The 5,299-nt window shown below is 39.4% G+C and overlaps 1 long non-coding RNA gene across 1 annotated transcript; it reads right to left on the reverse strand.

Annotated features, from left to right (window-relative positions):
* Window positions 1-2,231: 2,231 nt before the first annotated feature.
* LOC147572111 (uncharacterized) lies at window positions 2,232-4,872 on the reverse strand. The gene is made up of 2 exons (XR_015246640.1): window positions 4,774-4,872; window positions 2,232-4,403 (listed from the first exon to the last, which is right to left on the reverse strand). It is a non-coding gene; the product is annotated as an uncharacterized LOC147572111 (long non-coding RNA).
* Window positions 4,873-5,299: the final 427 nt, after the last annotated feature.

The following is a 5,299-nucleotide window of genomic DNA, read 5'->3' on the forward strand; positions in this document are numbered from 1 at the left end:
TACCTTTGATTCTTCTTTCCCTTCCTGGCCATCAAATGGTTGTCAAGTCTAAAGAAAATATTTCTGACATATCTTCCGAATATTTTCTCTAACAACCCTTAGAGAGATGAAATGTGGAACGTAACGTGTTGTTTTTATTATATGAAATCTACAAATATTTGACCACAGCAAAAAAGTTGGGGAAGATGCACTTACCTCGTTGTGTTGGATATTTTGGTCTAAAATATAGTTTTGTAGAAATAAAACTCTAAACTTAGTAATATGCTTGATGATCTGAATCTTCTAAATAGGCTGGAAAATGAAAGGAATCCAGATCGTTCGTGCCCTTATCAAAACTATTTGTATAACTTTATTTCACAGTCACACTTGTACCTCTGAGCACATCATACAATAGTAATAATATCTGTTGAGTTGGTGTTTATATGGGGATCCAATTAATGAGGTCATATCAAATATTATTCTGATTGCCAAAGAGGACAAAAATTTGTTACTGCCTTTCCTGGAATTCACGTTAAAATTAATGAAAAATTATAAAAAAAAAAAAACACCTTTGAGGTTTGATGATTTGAAAAAATTATACAAAAAATAAAGAATTCTTCTCTTTAAATATTAATAATTTTACTAAGTTTCTGAAAGCAAGTTTCTTCAACTGCTAATAATGTAATGGAACCATAATTCCCTTGTAATTGAACTTGATTTGATTCTAAGTTACAATGGCATGAAAGCAAAATTAATGTGTTTTTTTTTTTGATCTGAAGAAATGACCGATGTATATGAAATAGGTGGCAGAGGGGTGCCTGGGTGGCTCAGTCAGTTGAGCGTCCGATTTCAGCTCAGGTCATGATCTCAGGGTTAGTGAGTTCGAGCCCCGCGTCGGGCTCTGTGCTGACAGCTCAGAGACTGGAGCCTGCTTCAGATTCTGTGTCTCCCTCTCTTTCTCTGTTACTTCCCCTGCTCATACTGTAAACGTTTAAAAGAAATTTAAAAAACAAGGAAAAGGTGGGAGACAAGAAGGAGGCTTGGCCAGACTCCACTCCAGGTTGGGTCTTGTTGACTCTCCATTTGCCCCAGTTAATTAGAGCTTTTTGAGCCTCTAACATCCAGCAGGAATTGGGCTGCGTATAGCAAAACCCAGCTAAGCGAGGAGGCTATAGCTACCTTTGCACAGCTCAACCAGGCCCCCTCACTTTTTTTCACTTTCTGTCATCCCATAATGATACAAAAGGTCTTTTTCTATCCTTTCTATCCTAAGGCAGGAGAGGAAGTGGGGCCATGGCCATGAAATTGAAAATTGGAGGAGGAATCACAGGGCTTGGACGTCTTAGAGGAAATGCTATTTGACTGTAGAATGTAACTAGATATCAAGGATCATTTTTTGGTTTTGTTTCCTATAAGTGATTTATTTTATATTTATGTATATATATTCCTTACCCACATTTAGTTATAAATCAAAGTGATATCTCATAAGGCTCTGAACACATATTTGGGAATATTTGCAAAGTGAGTTTCGTATTACCCTTTGTGAGATTTGCCAATAGCACGGTGGGAGAAACATGGCCGACCTCGATCAGGTAAACCGTCTTTCCTATTGCTGCTTCAAAGAGGTGAGTGACAGTTAACCTCAATTCACTACCATCGCACGTTGTACAATACTCAACGGTGAGCCCTTGAGGGGTTAGGTCTTCATCTGTCCCTCAGTCCCAGCCCCCTCCCCACAACCACTTGGTCCACAGGAGACACTCGGGACTGAATGAGTGACATAAACAGAATGCCGTCTAGATAATCACGAGTATTATCACTTGCACACAAATGCATTCATAGACTCATTCTATACCTAGTGTTTTTAACATTATGTTCAAAACTAGCTATTTAATTTGAATAACTACCGAAAAAGAATGCAAGATTAAGTAACCTGCATTAAAAAATGGAAACCCATGTTAATATTTGGTGTTGTTATAAACCCAAACAACTTTCCATAAAATAAACGTATTCCTGATGAAAGAAAATTCAAAATGCTTCTTTTATTAGATAATCAGTGAACCATTCTTACTGTAAAATTAATGATTAGATATATAAATAGATACACTTATATGTATTTTATATATATTAGTGCATATTTACAACTTTATATAGTAACTAACCTTTATATTTATTATTAATAATATATGTTGTATTTATTAAACTATATATTAAAATATATTTTTATATTTTAATTACATATACTATGTATGTTCGAAATACACTATTTTATTCTAAGGACCTTAATCATACAGATAGTAAATATTAAGTTTAATAAAAACATAACACTTAAAAATATATCATTTCTATTAAGGATATTTAAACATGTACAGCACCAAATTAATAGCACCAGATTAATAAGCACTAAGAGTTTCTACTCCAACTACACTTTATGGTTCTTTCATTTCCACGGTGACTCTCACGTGCAACTTTTCCCATCCATCCACGTACAGGTCACTTATCCAAAAACCTCAAAATTTCAAAACACAGTAGTCTTGATTTTGTATTGCTTTCCTCAAGTGAAACACCCACCTGAACACGGAAGGGGAGAGTTTTTCCTGCTTAGCGACCTGATTTTTCATCCTGCACAGCATACAACACCCAAGTGAGGGAAATGATGTTTTGCTCTGTTCGCGGAATTTGCAGGTGCAGGATGCATGGGGAGTAACTGTTATCTGTCCTCAACGAGGATCGATACATTTATTCTTTTGCCAGACAGCTATGGAGGAAAAGCAGTTCAAACGGCACTGCAAGCAGGAGAGTAAGAATAACTGATAATGCAATTTTTGTTGGTGCAGACATCGAATTTTTTGTCACGAAATCAAGTGCCCTCATTTGGTCACCATTTGCATGTATCATTCAAAGCATGTTTTTTTTTTTTTTTAAGTTTTTTTATTCACTTTGAGAAAGAGAGACAGAGAGAGCATATGAGCGGGGAAGGGGAAGAGAGAGAGAAAGAGAGAGAGAGAGGGAATCCCAAGCAGGCAGCACAGAGCCACATATGAGGCTCAATCCCACGAATTGTGAGAACATGACCTGACCTGAAATCCAGAATCAGAGGCTTAACCGAGGGAACCACCCAGGCCCCTTAAAGCATAGTTTTAAAGATTACATCTATTTTCGTGAATCCGTCGTGTCCTAAAAGTACGATCACTAGCGATAAATTGAATTTAGTTTTATCTTTTCATAGTTTCAATACTTTTTGATTACCGAGGACACAGTTTTGAAGTTTGATGTTCTTAATCCTCACATTTAGACAAACGGATGAACAGCTAAAAAGAATGGAAGGGTTTCTGCAACGTCTGCAGATTCTGCAACGTCTACCCATTGGGAACAAGACCCTCCTAAAACATAGCAAAACAGGAAGGGAGAAAAGAACAAAGTACCTCCGAGTAAAATCTAGTCGTCTGTGTCTACACGAATCCAAAGATATCAGTAAAATGGATGTGGTCAAGCAAAACAGTCCGCTGTGAATATCTACAAAGTTCAAGGGTGTGAGTTATTTTGGTTTCATGCTTTGGCACCTTCCTCAGAGAACAGAATGATCAAACACCCTATTTGTTGTCATAAGAACAAAACAACACTAGATGATAACTCTTTGTTGTTAGTCTGTTTGTAATCATTCTATGTAACTGGAACCCCACTCTCTTTTAGAACGCGGGGAAAAATTCGGTATCACCCAAGAAGACTTACCTCCTGAAAAAGTCATCCCCGTAATAGCAAAGATCTTTGCTTATAAAAGTGTGACAAAACCCATCTCCAAACCACTGTTGATGGTTTGCATGGGGATGAAGAGCAGGATCCGGCACAGGTATGGGTGGCCCAGGCTCCAGGCTTTAGAATTGGATTCCTTACACGAGACTCATGCAGTTCTTCTCTTTGCCAATAAAAATACACTTTTCCCTTCATTTGCGGTAGTTATGTGAATACTAGGCAGGTTCTAGGTAATTTCTGAACACAAAAATCCATTTACTGACTTGAACACAGTGTGAATTTACATGATGGCAAATAACACAGTCGACTGAACTGTTATCTGTTCCACCTGTTCCAAGGCACTTAGAAGCAGTCCAAATGTCTCTATTAAGAATACGCTCATATCAGAATACATCATATTAGAAAGTCTGAAGCAGGTGTTACTGGCTTGATTAATAATTCAACAGACTTGAACACCCATAATACTTCGTCTGGGAGACACGAGCCAGACGACAGCGGCGGGCCCATACCTTCATGGCGATTACTTTTCGGTACTGAATGCCAACTGGTAGTGGTTTGAAGCAGGAAGCCTCCGTGGCCTAACTTTTAGGTAAGGACATGATTCGGGCAGCAACATAAAAAATGGACTGCCTGTTAGAGATCACAGACCTCTGGGGAATCTTTCCATGGTCCTGGTGAAAAATAAAGAGAAACAAAGTATTATTTCTAAAAGCACGTGAAGGGGCGCCTGGGTGGCGCAGTCGGTTAAGCGTCCGACTTCAGCCAGGTCACGATCTCGCGGTCCGTGAGTTCGAGCCCCGCGTCGGGCTCTGGGCTGATGGCTCAGAGCCTGGAGCCTGTTTCCGATTCTGTGTCTCCCTCTCTTTCTGCCCCTCCCCCGTTTATGCTCTGTCTCTCTCTGTCCCCAAAATAAATAAAAAAACGTTGAAAAAAAAATTAAAAAAAAAATAAATAAAAGCACGTGAATAACAATGTGTCCGTGTCATTCGTTCATTGGGCATGATTATGCCCCAGTAATTGTGTCTCAGATGTGGTACTTACTGTTTTTAGACCATGAGGCTACAGCAGCTGAACGGATGGGGAAAACGTCAGCTGAGGCTACCATGCCAGTGGGAAACAACAACCGCAAACACAGTCCTGGGGAAAAAATTAAACGAAAAGACAAATAAGTATGTATTTAGAAATTATTAAGTGTTGCAGGGGACACGTGTGTGTCCTAAAAGAATATAATGGGGGTGGGGGTGTCTCTACTCCAGGCGGGAGGAAAGGAGAGACTTCTCTGCGAAGGTGCCATTTTTCTAGGCACAGAAGCAAAAGAAAGAACGAGACACACGCTAAGGACCCCACGGAGGAGGGCGTCAAGAAGTCCTCGACGACGTTGGAAATGCTGCAGAGATGAAGAGTGGATGATACTAAGAAGACACTACCCCATCAGAAAGCGAAAAGTTCTTTTCCATACTACCCAGAAATCATGCTCATTAGGTTTAACTCAAAAAAGTTGAAAATAGGGGTGCCTGGGTGACTCAGTGGGTTACATGCCCGAGTCTTGGCTGCACCTCCGGTCGTG

This window comes from Puma concolor, chromosome F2 (genome assembly GCF_028749965.1).
Source record: "Puma concolor isolate L17-30 chromosome F2, mPumCon1.1.hap2, whole genome shotgun sequence".
Taxonomy (NCBI): domain Eukaryota; kingdom Metazoa; phylum Chordata; class Mammalia; order Carnivora; family Felidae; genus Puma; species Puma concolor.